The sequence below is a fragment of the Aptenodytes patagonicus genome, unplaced genomic scaffold (genome assembly GCF_965638725.1).
Source record: "Aptenodytes patagonicus unplaced genomic scaffold, bAptPat1.pri.cur scaffold_43, whole genome shotgun sequence".
NCBI lineage: Eukaryota > Metazoa > Chordata > Aves > Sphenisciformes > Spheniscidae > Aptenodytes > Aptenodytes patagonicus.
Window position 1 is genome coordinate 571,292 of NW_027472001.1, and position 11,632 is coordinate 582,923.

Consider the following 11,632-nt stretch of genomic DNA (forward strand, 5'->3'; position numbering starts at 1 on the left):
ACAGAGGCAGAGACACCGATACCGAGACCTTTCATTGCATCTGAAATTGTATCTGCATCTGCCATCGTACCTTCAATGGCACCTGCATCTCCTATGGCATCTGCCACGGCATCTGCAGTAGCATCTGCATCTGAAATGGCATGTGCATGCCGTTCCTGACAATGATGAAGATGCAGACACCAAACCAATGCAATTGCAGATACAGACGCCATTTCAGACGCTGCAGCTGCAGATTCTGCTGCAGCTGCAGCTACCATTGGAGAAATCACTGCAGACGCCATTGCTGAGGCAAAGTCAGGTGCAGAGACCTTTGCAGATGCAGGTATCTTTGCAGCTGCAGGCAGCGTTGCAGATGCAGAGGCCATTGCAGATTTCATTGACAATGCCATTGCAGATACACCCACGGACAGAATACCATTTGAAAGACACCCATTCAATTGCAGATACAATGCCAGGTGCAATGGCAGACGCAATGGCAGGTACAGACACAATACACCCACCATAAGAGAGACCAGTACAGTCACAGACAGAATTACACCTACAATTACAGACACAAGACGAGCCACAGACACGAGTACACGTTCCATTACACCTATAAATACAGACACTGATCTCATTCCTGATAGGGGTACCATTACAGAGGGAGGAGCCGTTACACACCCAGGTAGTGCTGCACATGCCATTGAAGACACAGGGAGTACTGGCACCAGCGCTGCTATCTGCAATGGCATCAGCATCTGCAACAGCATTGGCAATGTTATCCACAATGGTACCTGCCTCCGCAGTGATGGCTGCATTGGAGACCTGCAGCCAACAGTAGAGTTGCACACATAGCTTTCCAGACGCAGAAACCTTTGCAGATGGCATCGCAGGTTCAAATACCACTGCAGGCACCATTTCAGATGCCCGTACCACTCCTGATACCTTTGCAGATGCCATTGGCAAAGCAAGTCACACTGCAGCTGCAGGTACCACTGCAGTTGAAGAAACTGTTGCAGATGCCACTGCAGATACTGATCCCGTTACAGACATCGATAACATTACACATACCGATACAGAGACCAAGGCCTTTACAGATGCCATCACCGATACCGTGACAGATCCTGGTACCAGGACAGAGACAGCGATACCATTACAGACAGTCACACCCATACCGAGACCGTGACTGGTAGAGTGGTACCGTTAGAGAGAGCCTTGCTGAGGCTATTTCAGCCAGCGAGGGAATTTGGCTTGCCCTTGCTCATCCCCATGGGACAGCTCAGACTCCAGCCCAGCAACTTGGTTTGGTTAAAACAGATTTTGCCAAACTTAGGCAAGCGGTCACGGCTCATGGACTTGCTTTGGGTTTGGACTCCAGTGTCTGGTATTCGGAAGGCTTGCAAACATTTCTGAAGTTGTGCCATGCCCCTTCAGAGTCTGACCGTCTTGTTAGTGTAATTATCCCCGCCAAGTCACCTGTAACCAGCAGCCAGAGCTTGATGGGGTTAGTTAGCAGCTCAAGCAGAGTGAAGGGACAGAGCTCTCACATCGATTAACAGCAGTCAAGATCAAACTGGAATGTAATAATATTGCCTTCTTCCTGGGAGTCAGGCCCGTGCAAGGCGGGTCAGCATGTCCTACACCATTACTTCAAGGCTGGAAGCTGCAAGCCAGATCATTAATTTCCCTCCTCGCTTTGCGGAAAAGATCAACATTTTTGGGCTTGCAGCTGGGATTGGCTCACAGAGCACACAGCTTACAAAATTAAAGGAAGCAAATGGGCAGTATTTTGGACACTTCTCTGATGCCAGTAATAGCACAGTAGGATGCAGTAAGCATCAGTGAAGGCTGCTCATGTTTGGCTGCTGTGCTCACCTGTACTTTTGCATCAGGAGAAAGCAGCACAAGCGTCAGTATGTCAAGGAGCAAAGAGCTGGTGTTTCCATGAGTGTCCAAGCAGTTGGGTGGTGTAAAAGCCAGTTCTTCGCTGGCCGAGGAGGGAGGCAAGGATGCTTAGCATAGAATTACCAAGGGAATTTACTCTTTAATATTTTAGCGATGTGCATAGCAGTGCCCCAGCCTAATGCATGGGGGACCCCAATACGGAAGAAAGCAGGGTTTACAGATGTTACAGTACAGTTGTGTAGACCAATCCAATTACTTACATGAAGGGGTGGGCTAATCAATTACTATTGCTCACATAATTGGTATGTACTTGTCCCGTGCAGGACCAGCACATGCTTGTCCCGTGCAGGTGGTGCAGACTTATGGTCAGTGGTGTGTTAATCTTCGTTGCTCTAAACCGATGTCCCACGCGGGCAGGGGGGGGTTCTCCTGGATTTGGGTCGGTTGCAGTTCTGGCTGTGGTTTCCTCCCCCTTCTTGGTGATCCTTCACATTTGCGCACAATTTCATAGAATCGTAGAATAGTTAGGGTTGGAAGGGACCTCTAAAGGTCATCTAGTCCAACCCCCCTGCCGCGGGCAGGGACATCTTCAACTAGATCAGGTTGCTCAGAGCCCCGTCCAACCTGACCTTGAATGTATTATTTATTCTAAAAAAGCATCATCTTCTGACGTACAGTACCCCTGTTGGTCCTGGTAACAGGGACGCCGGAAGGGGTGAGGCTGAGGTGAGTCCAGAGAAATCCAGGTGTCCAGTGAAGAGGCATCGTCAGTGAGAGAGCAGCTGGGACAAGTGGGCAGAGGCGAGGCGTCTGCGCTCACGTTCCTGTACAGCTGGGCGAGCTCTGCTGCAAAGGTCCACGGGGATGGGCTGGAGCTGTTGTTGAAAATCTCATTTTCTTGGGCAATCTCACCCTTTCTTGTTCCTTCTCCTGACTCTGCTTTGCCTTTATCATTAGCTCGATCGTCACTTTTCCAGGCAGAGTCAGTATCGGCTTGTCCCAGTGCTTCTTCATCTCTCTGGGTCCTTCTGGACAAAGGGGTTTCAGAAAAGCCTACTCGTTGATAGCAATTAGGAGGCCAGTTAAAAAATGGTACAGCAGAAATCTCAGCAGAGTACTGCCAGCAGCTGCCTTGGCACTCCAGGATACTCTAACTGCAAATACTTCATTGCCAACTGCAGCAATAACTCACTCTGGGGAAAAGCCAACTCACGGGTCTCTCTTCCTCCGCCGTGAAATGACTATGCAAGACACCACTGTCCCAGGCAGCAGCACACCCAAGGCTGCTGCAGTCCCCGGGATATAGTACTTGCGCAGCTCTTCGTGATCAGCAGCCTCAGCCTTTTTCCCAGCATCCGCCCCTGGAGGAGGAGAAGAGGCAATGCCACACGTTACTGTGCTCTGCGCTACAGATAATCTCACAGGGTACTACTTCACATGCCCCGGAGAGTTTATTTGTCAGTGGTTGGTGCCTCTGGCTCTGGTGTCTTAGCACCTTAGAAGGATTGTTTAAACTTCTCGGGGAGAAGAGCCCGCATGCCAGTGAGCAGCTGCACCAGCGCTACCCCTGGCTGTTCCTCCGGGCTGCAGGCCAGGGCTGCGTGCTGGGGAGCTGCGGTTCATCCAAGGAGAGCACTGCAGGGACAGAGCAGAAATGCTCCTGTTCTCCCAAGCGGAAATCTCCCAAGCACTCCCCTCCAGGACGTCTCTGAGGCCAAAAGATGGGATCCAGCCCACGGGCTATTGCCTGGCTCCTGCGGTGCCGCTTGCTCGTCACCCCCAGCCCCGATGCACACGTTGGGGGAAGGCTGGCCCCGGGACAGCACGGCACAGGGCTGGGCTGTAGCCCTCAGACGGCCTCATTCCCAAAAGGGCAAAGTTCCCAGATTCCTAGGAACTGGGTGTGGTGGGAGGTGAGCAATCGCTAACCGCATCCAGAGAGGTCTACGACTGTCTCTCTGGCACGCTGCTGGCAATAACCTCCACACGCCAGAGACAACAGTCGTCCTCAGAGAGCAGCTCCTGGCTTCGCTGACAACACCTTCTCTGCACTAACACTTCCAGCTTTGGCTGCTGGCATGATGTGCAAGAGCGGGCTCCGGGGGAAGAGCCTGCAGGCACACAGTGATTCTGACTGGTGATACCGGGTGACCACGGGACAGCAATTACCTGGCGTGCCGGTTTCTTGCATTGCCTCTCTTTCTTCATCTGAGACTGGCACTGTGTGACTGCTTCCCTTCCGAAAGGCCTCCTTCTGCACGGTCTCACGGTCCGTCTCTTTAGAAAGAAAGCGGGACAGTTTAAGGAGAAGGAACCGTTCCTCAGCAGGAACACGATACCTTCAGGGGGCGATACTCTCCAAAGACAATAATAAAGCTTAAAAACAAAGCCTGGGTGCATCTAGTCCAAACAATGTGTCATTCATCGTGAAAAAATTAAGCACGTGACGCTTTCCACTTTACCAGTACAGACAGCAAAACCTGACCTGCTGGGAAACCAGGAAATTGCATGGGACCTTCCTGTTCACGTTACATGTAGTGCATTTTTGGCAAACTGCAAAATGATGCTAAATTACATCCTTCAAAGAGGATGGGAAAAAGCCGCAGCCAGTTCAGCTGGGGAAAGAGCCCTTCTGAGAAGCACATCCCACCCTGCCAACTCCATCACACAAGAAGGATTACAGACAGACACGGTGGACTGAACCCCAAGCTCTTGCAACCATCTTCCGGGCACTTTCACAAGCGGCAGTGAAGAGCCCACTGTCCCCCAAAACAAGAAGAAAACCACAGCCAAGTTTTCTGAAATGTAATTAGAAACGGGGAGCTAAACCACCCAAGACTGAGTTAACCAAACGAACCACCCAAGGCCAGCCTCAAGCTGGGTGTCCAGCTCCGGCCCGCCCCTGAGCCCGAGGTGTCACCGAGAGTCCACAGACATCAAGGACAGCAACGAGGCCGGACCAGGCTGTGAAGCCTGGGCTGCTCTGATCCCAGCCGGGGTATCAATCCCGCCTGCAGCGCAGGCAAAGCCTGCCGGTCCCAGCCACTGAAATCTGCCTGCGCAGGCTCTCCACTGCCCAAGGGCCCTCTCCCCTCCAGCGACTGGCAGCGTGCTGGCCCTCTCATGCCTCGTGAGCAATTAGCTCCTCCGCAAGTCCCTCACGCACTCCGGGAGCACCACCAAGAGTCATACTCGTGCCACCACAGCTATCAGTCTGCAGGCTGAAAGTCCATCACAAACAGAAATGCCTGCAGAATCAGCATCTGCACCCGATTTCCAACATTAGGAAAGGGCAGCCAAGATTTCTGGGGATGTCATTCCTGCCTTCAACTTGCCCAGCTGCAAGCCGGGCTGTGCACGAGCTGAACACAAACGCAGCACACGCCGGTTCCGGACATCTGGAGACCAGCGTCTGCACAAAGCAGCTCTGACCAGTAATGCTACCACTGGGGCAGCAGCTGCCCCTGGCACTCAGCTTGAACCACAACTGGTAGCAGACGCTGTGCTGGACCATCTCTGGGGCTCACCAGCCCACTCCAGTTGTGAAATCGAGTGGCACTGCAGCCAGGCTCCGACTCATCCCTTCCTGCTGCGTAGGCTACAGCACGTCCACAAACGCATCTGAAACTTCAGCTTCCAAAGTCGTACGGTTAACAGCGTGAAACGTACCAACCAGGGGCTGCTTTCTCCAAGTCTTTCAGGATTTCCTTTGGAACTTGAGATATCTTTTGGGAATACTTCCCTATACGAGCTTTATACTTTCCTCTTCGAGGACATCAACAGAAAGTATGAGGGCAAATGTCACATGAACAAAATATTGAAAAGGAGTGCTTGTTCTGTGAAGTCAATAAAGACTGACTACTCGCTCTTGGGCTGCCAGCTGGGATCCAGCCCGGGATCCAGCCAAGGAGCTGGAAAAGCCCTCCCTGTGGCCACATCTGCAACCAAACACCCATGAGAAGTTAACATCACATGTTCCGATCTACACCGTCATAACTGAATAGCGGAACATAGACGGGGGTCACGTAATGACATGGCACACACATGCAGGCGTGTGACATTCTCACACCTGCAGAGGCGCCTGCCTGACATTTGGGCTTTGAGCTGGCAGCTCTCAAAGGAAGTAGAAAGCCACGACGTGCCACTCAGGAGCATCTTGCAAACATTTACCAGGTGCCTGCCGTGGCCACTAACCAGGCACGGAGCTGTCGGGAGAAAGGACTCCCTGGAGCTCGCACCAGCTCTAAGCTCAACCCCAACATGCCTGCTGGCTTCGCAGTCAGCACTGGAAGCAGCACAGGGGCGGAGCAGCTGGCAAAGACAGCTTCACAAGGCAGAGCCCCCTGGGGCACATCACTGAGCCTGACCCTTTCCCTCTCTGCTCTTCTGCGTGCCCGAGCATCAGCCAAGAAAGTAGTAAGTTAAATTTCACGTGAACAGAAAATTAAAACGTAAGTGCTCATTCGTTCAAGGGACTTACCTGTGGGATCGCCCTGAGGCTCACGGACAGGCTCAAGTTGAGAAGTCAAGTAGCCGTTGTCTACAGGGCCAGCTCTAATCAAGCAGAGATGGAAGACGCTTCCATTGCGTGTTGTGATCTACCTCTTCCTTAGTGACCTGCTGTGACTGGAAGCGGGGCAGGCAACAACACGGGACACAGATGCAGGCTGAGATTTCCAAAGCTCAGAGGGGCCTTGTGACCTCTTGGCTGGGACCTGGCAGCTTTCAAACTACTGTCTCCAGGCCACGTGCAACACCCCTCAAGGACCAGACGGACAAACACAGGGCCTCTCAGGGCCTTCTTACCAGGAGACCTCTCACCCACACAACAGGAAGCCCACACTACAGCGGGAGCATGGAGCACCAGAGGAAAAAATGATCATTCACCACTCTTGTAGAGAAGAGCCTGCTGGCCACTGGAAGGCTGAACTATCACAACAAAAGATTAACAAATAAGAAACCAAATATTAACAAAGACAAAAGGCCAGTAACAAATGAAGACTGAATACTTACCTCCGGGATACCACCCGGGCTCAGGAACAGGATTCCACTGAGTGGCTTGATCAACAAGGACTGCAGGAACCAAACACACGTAATCAAACACAGGTGAGGAGAGTTTCCACTGCATGTTCTGATCTGCTTCTTCCTGAGTCACCTGCAGTGACTGGAAGGGGGTGAGGTAATGACATGGCACACATACCAAGGTGTTGGTTCCCACAGCTAAAAAGGAACATGGGTGACCTTTTCTCTGAGACCTAGCAGGTCTTCAGGCAAAGAAATATTCATGACTCATCTGGGCAACGCCCGCAAGGCACAAAAAGCTCTTGGAAGGCCTTAAGAGGATCTTAGGTAAAATTGCACATGAATAACCTATTGAAACATAAGTGTTTATTCCCTCAAGCAGACAGACATTGATAACTTACCTCTGGGACGCCCCCAAGGATCGCCTCCCCATAAGCAGGATCCAGCTGAGAAGCTCGATAAGCACTGCCAATGCCATCATCTGGAATCAAGCACAGATCAGAGAAGCTTCCATGCGCACAGAGGAAGCCCACGCTAAAGAACTGGAGGAAAAAGCAATTGTCTACGCTTCTCGTGGACAAGAGCCCGTGAAAGGCTGCACCAGTGCTACCCCTGCGTGTTCCTGTGGGCCAGGGACCTGCAGTTCGTCCAAGGGGAGCAGGGCTGCAGGACTAGAGCAGAAACGCTCCTGTTTTCCCGAGCAGACATCATCTGAGCACGCCGCTCCGGGACGTCCCCGAGGCTGAAAGCCACAGGGACTCAGTGCCCAGGTCTCTCACCCCGCACCACTGCTCCCGGCCCCCTCGCCTGCCCGGAAAACACCCCCAAAGTGGCCGCAGACCCTCCACACCTCCCCGCGGGGTGTCTGCCCCCCCTGCCCGCACCATGGTGCCTGCCTGGCTTGCCTGGCCCAGCCCGGCTCAGCTGCTCTCCCGGACCCAGCCCTAGCCCTGGCCCCACTGCCACCCCGCTGAGGTGCGGTGGGTGCCACGCCGCACTGCTTGGGGCTGGGTGCTGTCCCCCTGCCCGCCTACCTGCTCCCTGTGCTCGTCTCAGAGCAGCCTGGGTGTCCTGGGCTTGCAGGGCCACCAGGAGGAGGAAGAGGAGGAGGCGGGTGAGGACCACGGCCCCCCAACTCTCACACCGTGCTGCTGCTGCTGCGGCCACGGGCTCTGAGACCTCACGGCCCCGTTGGGCCACGCCTTACGCCAGGCCTCCCCAGCGAACACCCGTTGCCAGCAAATTACTGAATCTGCACACTCCTGCATTTCCTTGTTCCATACGAGCGTGGAAGGAGCAGAAGTGGAAGAGGGCCGGCCTATTTTGGGAGGCAGCACTGCGTATGAGAGTGCACAGGAACTCAGGTCTTACTTCCCAGAAGTCAATCCATACCAAAAGCTCCGTAGGAAGATTGCATAAAAAAGCCAATTGCAAGGGCCTCTACTTGCTACTGTTTTTCTCAGACAGCACTCTAGGAAGAAACTAGCTTTTCCTGCTAGTTTTGCTACAGCTTCGTTACCTTGAAAGATGAAACTTCTTACTTCTGCTACTCCCAAACAGCCTCGCAGCCCAGCAAAACCATACTGCAGGGAGGAAACCTTCACCATGCAAAGATGGGCACGCCACGGGAATACGTTACTCTCAAAGAACAGACTCTTTCAACCACTCTTCCTCTTGCTTACCAAAGTTCTGACACTGTTAGAAAACAACAACAACAACAAAGCGGGGTTCTCATTCACATTTTATTGAGCCCGTTATATCAGCCATTCAACGGTAGGTCCAACTCCAGCCCGAAGCCCAGAATAAGAAATGCCATCTTGAAGTTTCTGGAAGAAGGAAGGGCTTTGAAGCGGCAAGACCAGAGAACATTCATGAAGGCACTGTCGTGCAGGTACGCATCCCTGATCACAGACCAACTGCACCGTTACCTGAGTAAGTGATGCGCTCAGCTAACTTGCAGCCAGTGACGTCTGGAAAAGTAGCGCACGGTCTCTTGTTCATTAGCGCCGAGCACGTTGGTTGGAATTGGGTCTGCGAAGAAAACCATATGCAGTTAGTCTGGTTTATTCGAGTACATTAGGACAAGCCCAGTTCACGTTTACGAGGAATCACAGCAGGTCCCACCTGTCCCTGCAGACCCCAACACCACTCCTGTGCAGCATCCCGAGGAGCAGTAAGCGCAGAACAAGAAACCTTCCTTCAAAATAAGGCCCACAGCCTGCTCGAAATTTCAACAAGAGGCACAGAGCACCAGCTGAGAATAACCTCTGCTTTAACTATGCCGAGCTCCGCCGTCTCCATAAGGAGATCAGCTTCCAAATGAGCCCTAGCCCTAAAAACACACATCTTCCCTAGGGCAATGCAAGGTAAACACCAGAGCACAGGGACACCTGCTCATTCCGTTTAAGCTGATGGGGAGAAGGACAGAGGACTAGAAAGAGAAAAATAAGGCGAGAGAGGAGACAGGGGAGCCGAGAGAGAAAGACAGGTACAGGGAAAAGGCTAGAGAGATGGAGAAATCAAGAGAAATCGGGATGAGGAGCCCTGCAGAGAGATGGAGGAAGAAAAGGTACGGTCGGGGAGCAGGACAGAGGCATGGGGGGGCGGCGGGAAGGAGAAGCAGAAGGAAGGGGGGATAGAGAAAGACAGGGACAGGGAGTGGGGCATACAGGTGAAGAGTGACAAAGAAGGACAGAGAGCAGGACAAAGGGACTGAGAAATAAAGAGAGGGTCAGATTCGGACAAGGAGACCGAGAAGGGGGAAAAAAATGGCAATGGGCTGGAGCACAGAGATGGGCAGCAGAACAAAAGGAAAGAGAGACAGGGACAGGGGCAGGGAGCAGGACAAAGGGATGGAAGAGGGAAAAAAAATAGCGATGTGCTGCAGGACTGAGATGGCGGCATTAAAGAATTGACACGGGGAGCAGGCCAGAGTGACAGAGAGAGAAAAAAGGAACGGGGAGCAGGACAGCACTGGAAGAAAACAAACTGTGACGGGCAGCGGGACAGAGAGACGGCCGGGGCAGCTGCAGGGGGCGAGCGGGGCTGGGGCGGCTCTGGGAGTCGGGGAGCCCGGTGCCTGTGCCTGGGGGGGCGGCGGTCTGTCTCCGTCTCCTTCCCCGCCACAGTTCTCGGGTCACTCCCAGGGCTGCCCCGGCTGGGCCCGGCTCCAGCTGACCGGGAGCCCGTCGTACCGGGCAGTTTGGAGCCCCCCCACCATCCCCGGGCAGCCAGCGGGCAGCAGACATCCCCGCACCCGCACAAGGGCCTCGGTCACCTCACCGGTGGCCCCAGCCCTCACCTCAGCTGGGCCACTGCTGGAGCACAGACTGCACCTCCCGTCACCAACAGGGCTGCCGGGAAGCTGAGGCGGGGGGAATGACAGCTCCCGGCATGCCCCGGGACGGAACATGGTCGCCCGGCAGCCCCGTGCCCCAGGACTACAGCTCCCGGCATGCCCCGGGACGGAACATGGTCGCCCGGCAGCCCCGTGCCCCAGGACTACAGCTCCCGGCATGCCGCGGGGCACGCCTTCCTGCTGCCTGACCCTGCGGGGACACCGTCCCCCGGCTGGGCCCCGCCCCCCCGCAGGCCCCATGGCTGCCACCTCCGCGGGGCTGCCCAGGCCCTGGAGCCCTGGTGGAGCAGGGAGGAGGAGGAGAGAGGGACAGAGCGGCAGAGAGGGGTGGGGCAGGGCGGTGGGGTGCCCGGAGAGGGACGGGAGACGGACAGAGGGACAGGAGCAGGACAGAGGGACGGGAGCAGGACAGAGGGACGGGGAGAGCAGGGGGAGCTGGGCAGGGAGTGGAGAAAGGCAAACTACTGGTGAGGAGCGGGCAGAGGGATAGAGCGGGGAGGAGATGGAGGGGGAGGGGACAGGAGGGTGCAGGAATAAAAGTAGTGGTAAGCAGCAGGAGAGGGGGACAGAGAAGAAGAAGGGCAGGAAGGAGGACAGAGGGACGGACTGTCACAGGCAGGGTGAGGGAGCGGGCCAGGGGTCAGAGAGAGGGAAAAGGCACGAGGAGAGCGGAGTGAGAGAGATGGGGCAGGGAGCAGGACAGAGGGGCAGAGGGGAGAGAGAAAGGGAGAGGCAGAGACAGAGAGCGGGACAGAGAGCAAGAGAAGGATGGGAAACAATCCAGAGAGACTGAGAAACAGAGGGATGTGGATGAGGACAAGGAGGCGGAGAAGGACAGAACAGCGATGGCCTCCAGGATGGAGACGGAGGAAGAGCAAAAGGCGATGGGGAGCAGGACGGAGGCCCAGAGGGGAGAATTCGCCAGTGAGCTCCTGCCCATCTCAGTGAGCACAGCGGCAGCTATGCCCGCAATTTTGAGGTCTGCCACAAACCTACAGGTGCCTCAGTGCGAAGCGCGGAAGGTAACCTCCGGGTGCAAACCCTTCTCCTGCCCAAGCCCTTGGTAGGCAGCCAGAGGGGACGAGCCCGAGGAATTCTGCCACTAGAAGGAGTGCTGCCAGCTGGCCGGGAGGGAGGAGCGGATGTATGACCTGCCTGCGTGCTGTGTCCCCACATTGTTCCCCAGTGTCTGCGGCGCTGCTTATACACCGTAATTGTAGAGTTTTGCTGCAGACGCTGACTTGGGGGCAATGCTAGGCAGAAGGGCGTGTTGTTTCCAGTCCCCCGACGGGTTCAGACAAGGCAAAACCTTTGGCGATAGCTGTCCCAAGTCCCCTCGGCGTCTGGGGCTTTTCCTGTCACCCCCTG

At 54.8% G+C, this 11,632-nt stretch overlaps 1 long non-coding RNA gene across 1 annotated transcript; it reads right to left on the reverse strand.

Moving 5' to 3' along the window:
* Positions 1 to 8,629: 8,629 nt before the first annotated feature.
* On the reverse strand, positions 8,630 to 10,269 carry LOC143173283 (uncharacterized). The gene is made up of 3 exons (XR_012997513.1): positions 10,208 to 10,269; positions 8,835 to 8,937; positions 8,630 to 8,732 (listed from the first exon to the last, which is right to left on the reverse strand). It is a non-coding gene; the product is annotated as an uncharacterized LOC143173283 (long non-coding RNA).
* Between the last annotated feature and the right edge of the window lie 1,363 nt (positions 10,270 to 11,632).